At 35.0% G+C, this 19,508-nt stretch overlaps 1 protein-coding gene and 1 non-coding gene across 2 annotated transcripts in view; one reads left to right on the top strand and one right to left on the bottom strand.

The window, feature by feature from the left end:
* Positions 1–19,508, top strand: part of TRPM3 (transient receptor potential cation channel subfamily M member 3) — a 497,328-nt gene that overhangs the window by 172,284 nt on the left and 305,536 nt on the right. The window lies entirely within an intron of this gene.
* LOC112485166 lies at positions 9,448–9,566 on the bottom strand. The gene has a single exon (XR_003048368.1). It is a non-coding gene; the product is annotated as a 5S ribosomal RNA (ribosomal RNA).

Raw genomic sequence — 19,508 nt, 5'->3', positions numbered from 1 at the left:
AGTTTCTGCAGAAACTGAATACTGTCTACTCAAGTTGCATCAGTATCCTTATATAACTCATAAAAGTTAAGAAACAATTCTGTTACATTCAAAATCTAAAATCACTTTTTAGAAAATGTAAGTATTGGGCTCCTTTATCCACCTCAGAGCATGGAGGATATGATTATCAGAGCCCCAATGTTCAAAGTTATCTACATTATCTCAGTTTTGATCATTGTGTTTGATACATGTGTATATGTATATTGTATTTTTTCCTCAGCTGTTTTCCTTTATTCTGTTTTTTTTCTGATCTCTGAGGCCCCACATCTCAATTGATCACACTGGCAAGATTTTGTCTTATTTTCAATGAAAATTGAACGGTATTCTTTTGCCAAAGTGTTTATGGAAACCACTTTTTATATGTTGAGTTTAAATTATATTTTATTACATGAAAAGAGCCATGCAATAATGTTCCAGGACATCATCGCTCGTTGATAACCTGCATTTCATTTTGTAGCACCTAACATAGCATTAATAATAATTTGTAGTGTTCTGCTCTATCTTTAATTTTTAATTTTTTGTGGGCTCAAACATTAAAATACAGTGGCTTAAATATTAATATTTAAATAAACAAAATAGGTTAATAATATACATGTTACATTCCTAATAATCAAAAAACAATGATAAGAAAAAGATAATGAAAGATAATAAATGAATGTATAAAACTTCACCCAGAGAAACAGTTTTCATGGCACTGCTGAATCCCCACATACATAGGACCTTATGTAATCTGCACTAAATGACGAAATGGACAATTTCTTGAACTACAATTTTAAAAAAGATGATAATAAATAGTCAGTATTTACTGCATGCTCTCAGTGTAAGATGTTATATGAGGCATTTTAGAAATGTGACTATATTTCTATTCATCTGTTTTTTTCCCACCCCAGCTCCACTGTCTCCTATATAACTCTTCATTTCTCCCACCACTCACAAACAAATGGGTATAGAAAGTAAAACTGTGGGAAGCCTAAGATATCTAAATGGGTTCCCTTAGAATTAGGTTCCCACATCGATCTAGCACTGTGGCCAGAAGGTTAAGTCTAACCTGTATTAAGTCTAACTCCCTAGGATCAACTTTGCAGCGGAAATTGAATAGAGAGGCAATTTTGTAAAAGGGGTGAAGGAACATGGTCTGTTCAAACAAATTCAGATATCTCTAATAGAGCTTTACCCAGCAATCCTGCAGATAGTATCACCTGTAGGCCACAAATGAGGAAACCAAGGCTCCAAGACATTAAAACTTTTCCCCAATGTCAACTACCTAGTAAGTTATAGAAATGGCATTTGACCCCAGATCTATCTGTCTGACCCCAAAGCTCACTCTCCTTATTTTGCCTTATTAGCTAAATACCCACCCAGATGGCCTGCAGAGATGGAGACAATTAGTTCGAAGTTCTAAGAGCTCAGAAAGGATCAAGGTCTCCAAAATAGCTTCTATACTTTTAAGCAGCGTATTCATTATCTTGGAAATAAGAGATGTCTCGGGAAAGCTCTTAATAAAAAATAAACAGTACTTATAAATACTATTAGAAACTATTAATTAGTGGGAAGTGAGAAAGCTGCTCCAGAACTGAGAATAGACAGGAAGCAGCCTAAATTAGGAAGTGAATGGACAATTCCCAAAGGAAAGGAGAGACTCAGGGTGATTCTGGCTGCCTCATAGTCTTGCCTTAAATCACTCCTGCTGGCAGGGCCCATCGGGTGCTGTGACTTTGCCAAATCTCCCTTTTATATACAAAATGGGGCACCTCAGACTCTGTGCCCAAGCCTAAGAGAAACATTGGAACAGAAGAACCCAGGAGAAAACTTCAGAAAGTTCTTGCAAATATCAAAGATCATTAAACCAACCACTGGAAACTGGCAAGCCAAGAAAGTGTATAATAAAACACTTTTTTTTCTCTCTCAGTGAGAAAACCTTAATGTACTTTTTTAATTTACCAGATTAAATTGGGAGATTTAGATGATTTTAAGTCTTTGCTAGTTGCACTGGAATTCCTTCATCCTTTCTCATGCTGTGAATTTTGCTGAAATTTTGTCTGTTGGTCTATATAGCTGTCTGATAGTCTCTTTGTGGATGGCATTTGCCAATATCATTCAGTGAACAGTCAATAGTGTCTCATCTACAGCTTAATGTATTTTTACCTCCTATGTACAGAATATGAAAGTATAAAAGTCTATTTGAATTTTCATAAAAATATCAGGAGACACTCTCTCACAAGCTTCATATTAGAGAACTTTCCTCTAGCTCCCTCAGCTTCCCATGAAAGAGAACTAGAGCACAATAAATTCAGATACAAAGTAATGATAGACAGAAAAACATTTCAATATATTAGTAATAAAGTATAGTATCAAACCTCAATAAGTAAGACTGAGCCCTTGCAGTCATGGAGAATTCTAGAATAAATTTTCATGTTACTTCAAGTGGAATTTCCTTAGATATAGTGCATTTTCAGGTTAGCACTCAATGTTCAAGCTTGAAATCTTCCAGTTAAATCCAATGCCTGCCATGATGAGAGCTGTCAACACAGGTCTCCTCTAATTGGAAGATTTAGTTGACATGTTCTGCAGGGTAGGTTATTTGTGACCTCAAATCTGCAAGGTTGCTGACACCTTTGAAAATTTAGTCTTTAAAACACCTTCCCTAAGCACACTGGGACCACCAGTTGCAGTGAGTACAGGAGTAACACAACCCAGTTTATCAAATGGATGTATAGAAGACTAAGTAAATTACAACAAATTTTAAAAGCTGTTTTAAAATAATGGGTTGCAGAGAAATGGTTTTGTTTGTTAACTCCTAGTATTGAAGCTCCAGACTGGGATGTGAGTTGAGCTTTTTTTTTTTTTTTTTTTAAAGTAGTACTATGTTTCTTTGAAGCAATACTACATAAAGAAAAAGTTGTGGCTTTTTTCCAGGATGTTTCAAGATCTAAAAAAGGATTTCTGCCTTTGTTATCTATCTGCCTGCCTCTTTTCCAAATGCCCAACATCTCCTTTTAGAAGAGCCTACTTTTCATTTTTGTGTGTGTGAATATTTCTATGGAATAATATGTACTTGTGTGATTTTGCAAAAGAAAAAGGTTCATACAATAGTACCTCTGAATTTTTGTTTATGCAACAAAAATCTTTACAAATAAATATAGATAACTTCATAAACAATTACATTAGTTTGGGCTAAACCTGAAATATGTACAAATATGGCTTGTCTCACTTTGAAAATTATACAAGATCTCGAACCTAGATTTGCCATTTATTTCCATTTCTTGTCAAATTACGAATTTGAGAAGGAAACCATTATAGGTCATCTGTTTGTCAATATTGTTGATCATAAATCTCTTTACCAACAGCCTATGTATTGTTTTGGGACTTCTCAAAACATGGATGACTTTTCTGTGTGGACTAATAATAGTCGCTTGAGATATGCAGATTATAGATTGATTTTAAAGGGTTTTTTTTGTTTAGGTGTTTTGTTTTTCAAGCACACTTTTTCTTTCTTCATTGTGATTGGATCATAAGATTTCTTTTTGAAACTGAACCCTCATCTAAACTGACACTGTGTCCAGAGAAATTTGACTTCGTTTTTACATTGTGAGCAATTTCTGAACCAAGGAAAGGTGCTCTTCTTCTCCAAGTCCTTACTGTGTTTAAGAGAACGTCTAACCTGCACTGACAATAAGAAATTTATCATCATTGAGCTGGCCGAAAAAGAGATATTGTGTTTTTTCATCTTAACATTAATTTTGGAAAACCAGTCACTAATGATACCCTGGCCAACTAGTTTATATTATACTAACATTTTTTTCTTTGCTATCTACCATAGAAAAAAATAAAGAATCTGTATAATGACTCACAATCTTTATATAATTACCGTTTTTAAAACCTACCTGGGACTCTTAGAGCCTCCCCAAAACATTTACCTCAGCATCTCTAGGGAAAAGATCTGGTTTAATACATTATTGCTGTTGGGTACTGTCTCATCATTTATTACCCTCAGTACTTTGGAAAACACTTTGTTCCCATTAGTATTGTGCAAAAACTGGTTTTGTGTCTGAAGTATGCTGTCTCATTTTCAGGTTCAATTTTGGGCCAGTAGGCAATTTCAATAATACCAATGTGCAAAGTAGACTTTATTGAACATTTTTAAGTGAAAATTAATCAAAAGTTATCATTTTCTGTGTAGCAGATTTAAATGTTGGAAAAACAGCACCATCTGCTGGAAAGGGGCAGGTAGGGAAAACGTTAGCCAAGTATTGGAGAATATGTAGGCCAAAATCCTTATCCATGTTCAAATAATTCACATTATGAAATGGCAATTGCATTATTTCAATAATAATGAGGCACTATGGTTCAATGACAAGAGCACAGAATAAAGGTAGGTTTCTGGTCTTGGTTTAGTCTTCTTCATTTTTTAAATATATTTTTTAATTTGTGTGAACTTGAAGAAATCACTTCTTTCAAATAAGAGTTCCTTACATGCGTTTTTGGGGTAGAGTGAGTAATAATACCTGAACTTTCTACCTCACATTAGTCAGCTGAGAGAATGGTTATTCACAATGATGTGATCATTTATTGAAAAAGTGTTTAGTACCCTGTAAATGACATTAGAGCTATGAGATATAACTGCTAGGGTTAGTATGTCCAATTTTAACTCAACAAGATGTGGTAGAGACAGCATAGCCTGATGAGTACTCTAATGTATTGCTGGAGAGACAGTTAATTGAGAAAATATTTTGGCAACAAGAGGAAGAGCTTTAAAAACATTCATTTAGTTTGCCTCAGTAATTGCACTTCTAGGAAATCATTAGAGGATGGGAAATAGATTTCTGGTCAAGAATGTTCATACCAACATTAATTACAATATGGAACTACTGGAAATATAACTGATAATCATCAGTAAGGAATAAATCACATGATAAAGTATTGTGCAGCATTAAATGTCATGTTTTGAGGAATCATGAGGAATATTCATGATATAATTATAGATAGAAATACAGATATGACAGTGGATGAGCAACGTGAATATAATTTTGGAAGGAACAAGGAAAGAGAGAATTAAGAAAGATAAAAGATACCGATGGACATGCAACAAAATGTCAGCAGTGGTCATCTTTAACACTGTCAGTACTGTTAATGTTTTGGGCCATGTAATTCTTTGTTGTGTATGTGGGAGACTGTCCTGTGCATTGGAGGATGTTTAGTAGCATCCCTGAGCTTATACACTGAATGCCACAGCACCGTTTTCCCCAGATGTAACAACCAAAAATGTCTCCAGACATTTACAAATGTCTCTGGAAGCCAAAATCACCCTCAGTTGAGAACCACTGGTTTAAAAGAAAGTAGTAAAAAACTAAAATTATTTCTGAGCTTGTACATCACTGAGTCCAGCTTAATCAATAGGCTGTTTATAAGAATTGAGTGGAGAAATTTGAAAATAACTCACTGGCTCTCTATGATCTTGCCTAAAGGAAGTTCTTGAAAAATGGATTTGACATCTGGCAAGAAGACCTTATATACATATACATGTGCTAATTGAAAAAGATTTTCTGATATATGACCCTTAGAAACTTAGGCATCCTTTCCTTTTGTACTATCTACACTACTTTGTAGCCATTTTTTGGCAAAAGTGACTCAATTCTCATCACTGACAGATGGTGGTGAGTTACTTATTATTTTCTTCTTTTTACTTTCTATATTTTTTTATATTTTTCTGTAATTAACATGAATTAATTTGCTATGAGAAAAAAAATTAAAGATATTTAAGAAAATCCTGAAGCCGGCTAGGAAGCAAATGCTCTAATCCTGGCTAGTATTGTCCTGATGTAATCCTGATGAATTTCATTTATCTTTGTATCCCTTTCATCATCTTAAAATAGGACAAAATTTGCAAAATTGCCATAGTAAATATGAACGTGTATTGAAAAGTATAAAATTCCATGAAAATGAAAACACAGTTATCTTAAGTAACATTTACCTTCAGGTTTTCTAGGCTCTTATTTCATTAACTAGTTTGCCCAAATTGTTAAAGAAATTAAAAACCATGCAATTTATAGGCTCTAGTTAATTGTCCCTGGACAGGCACCACAGTTTATAGTAGGCCCAAGAGGTCACTCCTTTTAGAAGTCCAAAGTCAGGATTTCTAAACTGTTGGTGGGCATCATTTTTGATAAGTGGATCCATTAACTGTTGCAGGGGAGCTTTTGTGGAATATGTTTACAGAGTCTCTTTTCACTTTCCTCAGGCCCCCAAATTACATTCTATATAACACGCTGGTTACCTGCAAAATCTCCTTTTGGAAAAATCACCTCTTTGGAAATCCAAGCTTAATACATGGAAAGAAAACAAGCCTGAGACCACTTAGCCGCACAACAATAACTGAAATCAAATAAAAATGAGCAAGCCGTTTCCCTTTCCAATTTTTCAAAATGAAATTTTCCCACCAGTGGAGTATCAGTGTGTGAGGGTTTAGCCAAAAGCTAAGTTAAAGGAATTGTAATAAATTCTGAATGCAGTGATTTAGTAGAAAATTTTTTTTAAAAGCACAGTAATCAAAGAAGCGTTTTATGTATCTTCAAATAGCAGCAGAGAGTACCTACAGAAGACCTGTGGAAATACAAAAATGTAAAGACTGACTTCCTGCTATTTAAATTCCTTTTTTTTTAACAGCTTTATTGAAGTATAATTTACACAAAATAAAATTAATTCATTTTAAGTGTGCTATTCTGTAATTTTTCAGTAATTTACAGAACCTTGCAATCAGCACACCAATTGAACTTCTTTTTGAGGCTTAATATATTTGATTGCCCAAGTCAAATCTTAATAACATAATCTATAGAGACGTGTGTGTATGGTTGAAGACAGGATACTGAAGAAGTGGTATCTATTTAGAATTAAATCTCTTTTGCCGAGAATTGACCATGAAAGACTGTACTTACTGCAAAGGGAAAGGTGCCTAGGTTTTTAAGCATTAACCAAGGGTCATTCTGCACCCCATCTCAGGGGACATTTGTCAATGTCTGGAAACATTCTTGGTTATCACAACTGAGGATATGCTGCTAATGACATCTGGTGGATAGAGGACAGGGATACCGCTAAATGTCCCATAATGCACAGGCTATCCTCCTCCACCCATACGCATAACAAAGAATTCTTCTGCCCCAAATGTCAACAGTTTTGAGGTTGAGACACCCTTTCGTAAACTCACTTCATGTATCTGCTAGTCCCCCGCCCCAGACAAAGTGTCAGGCAGTATCCATATCTTCACCAATCATTTCATAGTCCTGTGATCACTTTCAAGCCCTTAAGGATCCACTCTAAGCAAATAAGAAATAATTCCAGTCTTATCTGGTCAAATACGAAAAGTACAAGCTCATTCTGAGAAAACATTTTTCCCACGTAGCTCAGGCCTACTAGAAACCAGTAGGAAAGTGGCATGGCTGACTGATTCTTTCTTCTTAGATTGCCTTACTCTCTGGTCCCTGAGCTGCTACTTCTATCCCCTTTAATGTCCAGCCCAGATGACTACGACTGTGTTACACGATGATATAGTCGCAATTTAGCAACTCTGGTATAATGCTTGGTCAATACAAACTTTTGTTCATGGACACTTATGCTATTTCCTTAGAAATTCTACACGCTCTCCACCAATTCACTTGATTCATGCAATGTCTTTCCTCTCCTGGCTGCCTACTTAAGATCCCCCTTTGTTGTCTTGTCCTACTGGTCGTCCCTCTCCTGGGGAGCTTTCACTCGCCACTCCAGGTATTCGTCTGCTAAGAGATCCCTTTAAGACATCCTCAGGCTAACTCCCATTCATGGGGTTCAGATTTGGTTCCCAGGTGTATTAGTTATCTCTGACTATATAACAAATTATCCCAAACTTAGAACAACATGTATTATCTCATGCTTTCTGTGGTTCAGGAACTTAGCTAGATCCTTTGGTTCAGAGTCTCTCATAAGACTGCAATTAAAGTATTGGCTGGAGCTACTGTCTCATCTTATAGCTCTATTGGGAAAGGATCCTCTTCCAAGCTGTTTCATGTGGTTGTTGGCAACATTCAGTTCCATGCTGACTATTGCACAAAGGCCACTCTTAGTTCCCCGCCATGTGGACCTCTCCATATGGCAGCTCGCAACACGGCAGCTTGCTTCATCAAAGAAAGCAAGAGAGAAGAACCAGAGAACAAAAGAGAAACATGGAGACCTTTGCCCCACTAGTGTTAGAAATATGGTCACACTCTGTGCAGCCTTCCCTCCAAGAGACACTTATCAAACTCTTAGTGGGTTGCTTATTGACCCACTTGGATCAAACATTTGGCTAAGGGAAAAGCAAACTTCTTTTCCCAGTGGGAAATTCTCATAGCACCTCAACACCTTCTCCCAAAATATCCTGCCTCTTGGACTCTTTGACCTCCTATATAGATTGTGAGAATAGGAGGCCTGGCTAATTGCTGACAGTACTAATTTGGAGCTTGCTTCCTTGCAAACTGCACATGGATGAGCTAGCATTTTTCTCTATAGTGTGAAAGGAGTTAGCAATTATTTATAATTCAACATTTAGAACTCAGTAAAACTGAGGCAGAAAATATTCCATTTTAAATCTCGTTACCTTTTCATCTAAAGACAGTAGAGAATAAAGAAGCAGATTATAAAATTTACTGTGGAAAACAATTTTAAATGAGAACTGTGGTAAAACTAGGAGAGATGAGAACAGCTTGTGTAGACAAGTAGAATCATTTGTTCAGTGAAGAATAAAATAAATAGGCAAAGAATGAAGAGGACACAGGCATGAGAGAAATGAATCTACTTATTAACAGAAAATGACTATGGGATGCAATCATACATTTTAGAAGGACTAAGAAAAGGTAATTTAGAGTAAAAGAGAAACATAGACATTGAAGGAAAATGACCTATGCTTGCTTGGCAATAATTCTCTGGCCATACTAAGTAGAAATATTGAATTACAAGTGTATAACCGTATTTGAAGAGTCTGCTAAAAATGAATCCCTAATATTGTTTTATAGCACAATTTTCATCAATTCAGGATGAAACGAGAAATACAGATATTATAGTAAACATTTCATATTTATTCAAGTTGAAGTATGTGTATCTTTTTCTGACATTATATCTTCCAAATTTGGGAATGTTAATATTTTCTCTTATTTATGAAATAACGTGGGTAGATGTCTGATTATTCAGAGTTGAGATTTCATGTTTTTTCATCTTAATCTTGAGGAAATTTTTCCCTTTTTATGGTGTAATTCATCACTTTTTAAAAATAATCATGAGTATGTAGTTTTAGGAAAATACAGAGCAGCCAAAATCAGCTGTTTTAGCTCCATGTTAGAGTTCTGGCTAGAAATGTGATAGAGAAGACTTTATTTATTTATTTATTTATTTTTTCATTTTTTATACCTACAGCACCTGGTCTTCCTAGGTGGTCTCCCATCCAAGTACTAATCAGGCCCAACCCTGCTTAGCTTCTAAGATCAGATGGGATCGGGCGTGTTCAGGGTGGCATGGCTGTAGACGAGAAGACTTTAAAATGTCGAAATTACTGACATTTTAATATGATCTGTCATTTCCCATCATTTCTTGTTTCTAATCTATTACCACATTTCATTATTTTCATTATTTCTATTTTATTATTATAGCAGAAAACTAACAGACTTCAAAACACTAACCTCACTAAATGATGAAAAGATTTTATTAAGCACCTACTATGTGCAAAGCACACAAACTTTGTGATATAAACAGCACAATTGTTGCCTTCAAAAAGATTATAGACATGGAGAAGAAAGGCTTTTATCCCACAAATGGTTTATTGAATTCTTATTAACAAGAATCGAATTCTCTCATAAAAAGTACTAGAGATGAAATGCAAAAAAGACATGTGGTCCTTACCGTTTTTGAGTAATCACCAAATGCCGACCATGGAATAATTTATCACTTACAATACATATCTTTTCCTGTTATGTCAGTTTTCTTTACCTAAGCTCCCTATTGGGTTTGATGGGCCAGATTAGAGAAAACTAACAATATTGTCAAAGGACAGTTTAGTCAAACCTGAGGAGAGCCTTTTCTTTTGAGCCCATTAATACAAAAATATCTCTTGGTTGATGGGCAAATGAACACCAAGTTAGGCCTTCATTCACTGAAATCATTGATTGTAATCATTGGTTATTTTTGTTTTTTTCTGGCTATAGAAATTCATGAGAACTTTAGCGGAGGCTATTTTTTCTCTCTTACTTTGAACTTGAACTTTGTAAACAGATGTATGTGAACCTGACCTTTGTGTCTATTTACTATCTCCCTCTAAATCATGCTCAGTAGTGGTGGTAATGTGAAAAGTGTGAAACCTAGGGGAACAGTGATCTTCAGCACTGCAGTGAAGAAGAGGTCACTATCCTCTACACTGATTAGAGCACTGACTTTTGACCCCTAGAGACTTGGAGAGTATAGTAAACCATTTCTGAGTGAACCAATAAGACCACTGGGATACTTCTGTGTACAGGTGAAATTCAGAGTTTATACCTCTGAATCATGTCAAAAGCACAGAGCTCTGGAAAACAAAATCAAATATTATGAAAGACGACTTATCACAAATTTTTAAAAAATTGCTGTTTCTACCATTTTATTTTGGATTCGGCAATTTTACCACTAGAGAAGGTGAACATAAGTCTACACTACATTTATAGGTTGCCTAGTTAGATTTTAATTTCCAGGAACCCATTTCATAGATCGGATACCTATATATCAAAGTGGTTGCCTGGAAGGGGATGAATTATGCAAGGAAGGAGGGAAACTTTTGTGGATGGTGTAAATGTATGTTATTGTAATTATGGCTATGATTTCATGCTTGTATATACGTTAGAACTCATACAATCTTATATTTCATTTATGTTCATTTATGAATATAAATTGTATCTCAATAACACTGTAAAAATGAAAAAGAGACATACTGAGAGACAGCAGAAGGCAGATAGAGGGAGAGAGAAATAGACAAAGAGAGACAGAGGCAAACCTAAGACACTTTGCACAATGGTGACTGCTGCAGAGATGGAGCACAATACATTTTAGTTTTCTTCTTCCCATTATTGTTTTTTCTAGGCATTCTTTTTCAAGTCTGCTCTCTCAAACACTTATTAGGGGCAATGTCCACATTCGCTTTGGCTTCCTAGCCACTGCTCCTTTCACTTCGCAGTGCTTTCTAAATACTTTCATTGATTTTCAGATAAGCGTCCTGAACTCGTTTTCAAATTTACTGTGCCGCCACTCTCTCTCCTCTCTCCTTAACCTGCTGTCTATACTCTCTGAGAAACAAGATGAAGAAATTCTAATTTGTTCTCACTGTTTAAGGTTACTTCACTTAATCAAGACTGTGAAACAGCTATTTAAGGACCCATTAAAATTCCTCTTTTTAATGTTTATCAAGTATCACAGTGATTTTTTCCAACATAATATTTTATCCATGAAAGCGTGCTTTATTCTGGAATTTTAACTTTGAGAAACTGTTTAAACTCTAGAACATATATTCTTAACTTTTCCTACCTATACTGGCCACAGAGATCAACTACTCACGTCAGCTACTGATTAAGACAATCATGGAGGAATCCACTTTGATTATTCTGGTTCCACTCTTATTCTTCTCTTTGGTTATTCATTATTCTGTTGCCTAAGTCAAAACCATCTTCTTTATTACTATACCTCACTCCCCACCTCTGATTGCTCAGCCAGTGATAATTCAAGCTAGCCATAGCTAGAAGGTAGAGAAGGGACAGTGAGGGGTATGCAGGATCAGTTAATCGTAGGGAGGCAAATAAGAAGGGATGATGGGATATGATGAAATTCGTTAGGAGGATATTGCTGTAATGCTGCAAGAAGAGATGAAAGCATGAACTAAGACAATTGTATGAACTAAGATGAAGAGAAAACAGGTTCAAGATATATTTATAAATTAGAATCAATAGGACTAGGTGACTGTTATATGGTGAGTGGGAAAGTAAATAACAGAGGTGAGACTGTTGGCATCCAGGTGTCTGTTTTAATCACAGGTGGACTCAATAGAGAATATAGATGAGGTTGTAGTAGAATCCCACGAATTTATGTTTAAACCTATCAAATTAGAGATGCCTTTGAAGCATCTAACTGGAAACAAAAACTTTTCAATTAAATAGCTGAATCTACAGATGAGGGATTTGGAAGAGAGATCTAGGTTCAAGGTAAGGATTTTGGTGTCATCAAATTTTAGATGATAATTGAGATATGATTTTATATGACATTACATAAGAAGGGAGTATAGAACGAGACAAGGGAGAGCTAAATGGAGCCTTTGGAAACACTTGTGTTTCAAAGGCGATCAGAAGAACAGGACCTTGCAAAGGAGACTAAGAAAGAATAACTTAAAAAGTTAAAGAAAAACAAGAGTAACTGATCTAATAAAATGGTTCTCAAAGCATGTCCTGTAGGACATTATAGATGGTTCCCTACTTATAATGGTTTAACTTACAATTTTTTAATTTTATGATGGTGCAAAAGCAATACCCTATTCAGTACAAATCACACTTTAAATTTTGAATTTTGTTCTCTCCTGGGCTAGTGATATGTGATACGATAATGCTGGTCAGCAGCAGTGAGGTATAGTACTCTGCATTTTATTTATTGTGTTAGACAATTTTGCCCAACTGTAGGCTAATGTAAGTATTCCGAGCAGATTTAAGGTAGGCTAGGCTAAGCTAAGCTATGTTATTTGGTAGGTTAGGTGTAATGAAATGCAGTTTTGACTTAGGATATTTTCAGTTTATAATGGGTTTATTGGGACGTAGCCCCATCATAAGTCCAGAAGCATCTGTACTCTTCTGGTTTGTTATAATATGGTGGGATTTTTCTCAAATAAGTTTGAGAAATGCTGCATAATTTATTTCTTCCTTGAAAAGTCCCCATCTCATCAGTCCTCTGGAATGGAAAATTGTTCAAGTTATATAATCCAGAAATTTCTCAAAATGTGGATCACAGACCAATTCTCAGACATAGTATACCTCATTAACATTCAACAGGACTACTGTTATTCCTAATACACACTTTAGAGAAGAACTAATGTAATAGAAGTCAAGATATGAGCACTTTAAGGAAGGGAGTGCCATCTGTTTCCATTGCTACAGCAAAGTGATGGACATATTTGCACTGAAAGCCATCTATTACATTTGGCAGTGATCCATAGTGATTAAGAGCTCAGATAATACTAGTAACTACCTCTTAGGACTTGTATGACAGAAGTAGTGACTGTATGCAAACTGCTTACCTGGCCTTTAGTAAGTACTCTTATGTATTATTCATACTTTAGCAATTTCAGTTATACGTTATAGCAGAATCTTGATTTCTAGAGGCTAAAGAGTGAGTAGAAAGTAATAAGGCAATAATCAAGATTCAGTTTCTATGACATATTTTTCTATTTATATTATAATTTTATCAAGTTTTTTATTTTTTAAAATATTTAAGTTAAAGTACAATAAATAGAAAAGCACACAAACCAAAATTATATTGCTCAATACATTGACACAAAGTGAACACACCCCTGTAACTACCAACCAGGTCCAGACAGCACCCTAAAAGCCTACTCTTGCCCCTTTCCAATCACTATCCATACCCTCCTTCCCGAAGAAAACCATATCCTGACTTCCAAATCCACGTTTACTTTTACTTATTTTTAAAACTTTACATAAATGCTATCATGTATTCTTTTCATATGACTTATTTTGCTTAACATTATTTTGGTGAGAATCACCCATGTTGTTGCCTGTAGTAGTAGTTGTTTGCTCTTTTTTATTGCTGCATAGTGTTCCATCATGTGAGACACAGTTGATTTATCTATTCTACGATTAGTAAAAATTTGGGTTGTTTCCAGTTTGGGGCTATTATGAATAATGATACTATCCACATCCATCTATATGTCTTTTGATGAACATATGCATTTCTGTGTATGCATATTCAACATTAGTAGAAAAGTCCAAGTTATTATATCAATTTATGCTCAAAATTGTTGCAGTTTACTTTCCACCCAGCATTTAGGAGCTTCATCATCAACACTTCATATTGTTAGTCTTTTTTCCATTTAGCAGTTAGGGTGGGAATGTACCAGTATTCCATTGTGGTTTTAATTTTCATTTTCCCGATGACGAAGGAGGTTGAATACATTTAATATGTTTATTGGCTATTTAGATATCTTCAAAGAACATTATCAAGTCCTTTCCCAACTCTTCCATTTGACTGTGTATTAGGACCAATCGATATGCCCCCTGCAGTTAATTCACTCCTTTTACCCACTAGCTTTTGGGCCCTGAGCTACTTGCTCAATTTACAACCCAACCTGCCAATGCTGTTGCCTCCTTTCCTAACACCACAGGCTGCCTAGGGATTGCCAGAATAAGCACGGCCTTCTCCATGAATACTGTGCTGGAGCTACTACAGTTCTGGTACCAAAGCACAACCCTACCAGACTATAGAAGGTCTGGTTTTCCCACCACCTTTCTAGAGTTTCCTTAGGGGCTACTCGGAAAGGTCAGATATCTTAACAGGGAAATGTAAAAAAGTTAATGCCCTATTATAACAATGAGAGAAGGGAGCTAGATGGAAATCAGCATACAAATTCTTCTCTTTCTGTCCTCTCCATATACTTTCCTGAGCTAGATATCTCTCTACGTCCTATCTGGAAACTGAGCTATCGGCTATGTTTTCTTATAAAGCTATGAGTATCTAGGTATTTGTATTTCCTTCTTTCCTACCTTTCTTTCCTATTTCCCTCAGTCTTGCTGCCCTGGAATTTTTGCCCTTCAATAAAGCATTACCCCACTAGCTTTCCCTTGAGGTCTATGGAACCTGGGTTATTGATTTTAAGGGGTTTGTATATATCATGAGTACAAATTCTTAATTAGTTATGTATATTACAAATACCTTCTTCCATTATGTGACTTGCCTTTTAATTCTTATAATAGAGTTTTTTGATTAACAGAAGTTCATATTTTAAAGTACTACAATGAATTAATCCTTTTTGCTTGTGGTTCATACATTTGTATCCTAAGAAATGCCTACCCCAAAGATACAAAGATACTTTACTACCTTCTAGAGGCTTTATTTCACATATGCAGCTATAATCTAACTGGGATTGTTATTTGAGCATGTGAGATAGGAATAGTTTTTTTTTTTTTTTTTCTATATGAGTTTTCAATTAACACAGCACCATTTATCCTTTATCTACTGTTCCAAAGTGTTCCTTTGTCCATATATTGTGTTAATATATGTACAGGTCGGTTTCTGGACTCTGTATTCTGTTTCATTGGTCTACTTATCTACCCTTGAGTCAATATCACATGTCTTAATTACTGTAGCTTTATAAGAATTATTCATTCATGCTTGTGTAAATACTCCAAATTGACTCTTCTTCTTCAACCTTGATTATTTGAAGCCCTGACATATTAATTGCAATTATATTGAATACAGACCAATTTGGAGAGACCTGACATTTCCACAAAATTGGATCTTCCAACACATGAATCTATATATTTAGGTCTTCTTTAGTTTCTTTTAGTATTGCTATGCTCACTTCTATGGGCTTCCTTTTGTTCCTGGATCTTGGCCCCACAAGGCTTTGTTGCCTTATAGCTTTCTAATATCTTTAAAAATTTTATGTATATTTTGTTCAATTCCTATAGTTGTTCTTGGTGGAAGTATTAGTCTGAAACCAGCTCGTTTGCAATCCTCTGAAGTAATACTCTCTCTACCCCTCTATTTAAATATTAATTACTTAATTAAATAATTGATTCTTGTTATTTGCAATAATTCTGTTCTATAAAGTCACCACAAACACTAAATTAGCAAATATAGGATTATTGCTCCTAAGGGAAATACAGGGTTGGATTCCTAAAACCTTTTGCTCATAAAATTTTCACTAACTGATCAACACATAACCTTGTGTTATGTGCATTTGTGTTTAAAGACATTTAATATACATTGCTGATTCATTAACATTGAACTCACATACAAAAGTAGTATAACTTATGCCTGAATGAACCTTATCTAACACATGTATTTCTCCATAAGGCACATCACAGCCTTTTTGTACTCAGGACCACTAGGCAGCACTTTTATGTATAATGTTTGGGGTTCATTTTGAACAAAGAAATCACCAGAAAAACAAAACTATGAGAAACATGGCACTAAATAGACCTTGAAAATTTGCAATGTGAGAGCTGAAACAAGAAGGCAAAGCATCACCTTATTTGACCTCAGCTGGGAACATGCAAATCAGACAACTCAAATCTTTTGCCACTCCACACATGTCCATGAATGTGTATTGATTTTGGTGTTACAAATAAATTATTGTGGGTAGGTAAATTCAAAAATGTAGAATCAATGACTAACAAAGATTGATTGTATTAAGTAAAATTACACTTTCTTTGATAAACTATACTATAAAGTAATGTAAATTTCAAGATAAATTTGTACAGCTCTCATACACTTGGGTATGTCCTACTCCAATTCAAATCTTTATTTATCTCAGAATTTCCCTACCTTTCCTGTTCTGTTTCTGAGCTTTTAAAAAGCATCATTATTATCCACCGTTGACGAAATTTAAAATTCCCATCTCGGTGTTAGCCTGGAGGCTTCTTCCCTAAACTTCCAGAAACTCCCAAAACTCTTCTGCATTTACTTCCCTGAAACTTAACAAAGGGATGGCACTAATTTAAACTATCAGAGGTCACCTGCCCTTCTTACTTTTGATTTTAGCACTCCACCTCAGAGCCTAGGACAAGGGAAGGATCATTCAGGTGGCCTCTCTCACAGGCTTATAGCAGAAAAGGAAATCCATGTCCCATCCCCATGTTAAGATTTTCTTTTTTTTATACCTCCTCATTTTCTTTTGTGATAAATGCAAACTCTAAAATCCTTGGCTATTACCTGGGATCCTTTGTGTACAATAGAAAATAGCTGCTGATTCACAAGACCTCTTCTCGTAAGTGTTATTATAGAAATAAACATTCAGCAAAAAAAAGAGGGGTGTGATTATTTGTTATGAAGGAAGAATAAAGTCATAATTTTCCTCTGTCTCCCTGTGAGCTGTTATTGTTTGTTTGTGACTAGAGAAATCAGAGCATTCTCAAACAAGAAATGAATTCCTAATCACAACCCAGGTCATAGACATGTAGGAAGAATGCAATGTCTGTGTATTGATCATCAGTTGGACATATCATTAGTCATAGAGATGATAAATGGTTATTCATTGCATTCCTAATTTCCAGATATTTACAGAGTGGTTTTGCTTCTATTTATAGCTATAAATCTTATTGTTCTATTTGCACAGTGGTATGTTACTCTTCAGAGTAATTAAATATACTTTATTGAGAGAAAATGGTGTAATTACAACTAAATGGAGGCCATTCCCCTCAGTTGGTTTTAATGACTAAAAATTCTAATATAGGCACTTTGGTATCATCTGCAAAATGTTAATAGTTGCTACTGATCTCTAAACAAAGTAGAGAGAAACTTTTAATTAGTTTTGGAAATGTTGATTTAAACAAAGCTAAACACCTTTCTTTGCTGCAGCACTTACCCTTTTTAATATGTTAGTGTGTATTGTGTATCTCCAGGAGATTACAGTGTGCTGCAATCTCAAACATAAGTAAATTTAGAACTCTTTCAAGCAATATCTTGTAGGAATTAATGCTATAAATGGTGTAGATTTGGAAATAGTACTCAAGAGTATGACCTACATTATATTTGTAGGCTTAGAAATTCTAGTGTAGGAAAATGGATAATTAATGATTGACAGAAGCTATATCTGTTATTGATGCTCTCAAGTTGGCTTTTCAGGATTACTGGCATCTCCCCAGGGTATCTTGAAACCTGCCAAAACAGTTGAGTTTTTACTTACCTACTTTATTGAACAATACCATGAATAAAGCAGATGTTATGAGATTCAGGGATTATTACAAGGAAAGCTTCCCCAGTCATAAGAAAAATTTAAATTCTGGGATATAAACAAAACATTTAGAAAAGCTCCTTTCAGGTTTTGTTAATGTCAAACGGAGCCAATTGTCAATGAAAAGACTCTCTTGTAATTCCTCTTTTAAAAGTCTTTAAATGAGCAAAACTTTATTTCAATACCTTTAAGGAGAAAATATTCCAAATGATTATCCTATCTTCTCAAACTGAGTATACAAAACCCAATTTTAGCCTTTCCTTGAAGGCTGTGTCATTTTCTGACATGTTGCTCTGAAAGTCAGTGCTGCTTCAGGCCTGTTAATATATGTTGATCATTTACCTCATCCCTAGGCAGAACCAGGTTGCTCTGCTTTCTGAGGTTAATTTCTACTTCTTATCTGCCTCTGAGTTCCTTCTTATTCTTCTTTCTCCTTCACATTCTTCCATGGGCTGTTTCAATCTGCTGGGCTCTTGGAAACCACATTATTTATCACACTTGTTGATAAAGGTGGTGAATTAGAGAAAGTGGGTCCTAAATGAGCACCTAAGTTGTACTTCTTTGATTAGAAAGCAGTAACTTCTCAGAAAACTTTTTTTAGTTTTTCTTATCAGGCAAGTATTCAGTCAACAAATACTAAGGCTTGGGGTAGTATTTTTGATAGTCCGGTTTACGAGAAAAGTGATAACATTAATATTTTTTTTTATTAATTACAGAAATAAGCAAAAACTAGAAACTATGGAAAATTAGATCCTTACCCTTATTGTATAATAGTTCTAGCTAATAAAGTTAAACAATATTCTATGGGTAAAATTTAACTTAAATCACTTCTTAGTCATATATTCAGTGATATATATATTTAATGATATATATTTAGTGATATGTATATTATAACAATATATAAATATATTTATATTCGACATTTTTCTTTTTTACTTTATGGTAAATTCAACAAAAAGCAAATTTTTTTTATCTTTCATTTTCCTTGTTAAGGAAAAAAAAAAATATGTTGATGCCTAATTGGGATCCTTTTCTTTTTTTCCAATTATTATTTTTTTTTTTAGTAGTACCCCAAGTACACTTTTAACAGAGTACATTGAGGGAAATTATCTCTTTAGAGAGTCAGGTGGAAGCCACCGTTCACACTTTAAGAGATCCAGAATGTTAGTATAGGAATGCCAACGTGGCATTTCCATACAACAGAGCTAATCCCCACAACCAAACTTGTCAGTCATTTTGCTGCGTATTAATGCCTCAAGTCCCATTCAAACAGCCAGAAAAGTTCAGATCTTTGTTTTAAGTGTAAAGCCCTGCTGATGGGCCAACTTTGTCCAGGCCTCCAGCACATTGTCTGTGCTTCATGACCTGGAAAAAAGATCCATTATATCTGAAAATGCTAACATTTCAACACAGGAAGGGACAGTGAGGTACTAACCAACACAGTCATCTTTCTTTTGTAGTGGCTTTGGTTTCTGAATTCCTTACTGGGAAAGAGCTC

This window comes from Pteropus alecto, unplaced genomic scaffold, assembly GCF_000325575.1.
Source record: "Pteropus alecto unplaced genomic scaffold, ASM32557v1 scaffold95, whole genome shotgun sequence".
NCBI lineage: Eukaryota > Metazoa > Chordata > Mammalia > Chiroptera > Pteropodidae > Pteropus > Pteropus alecto.
This window is presented reverse-complemented; position numbering and strand designations above follow the sequence as displayed.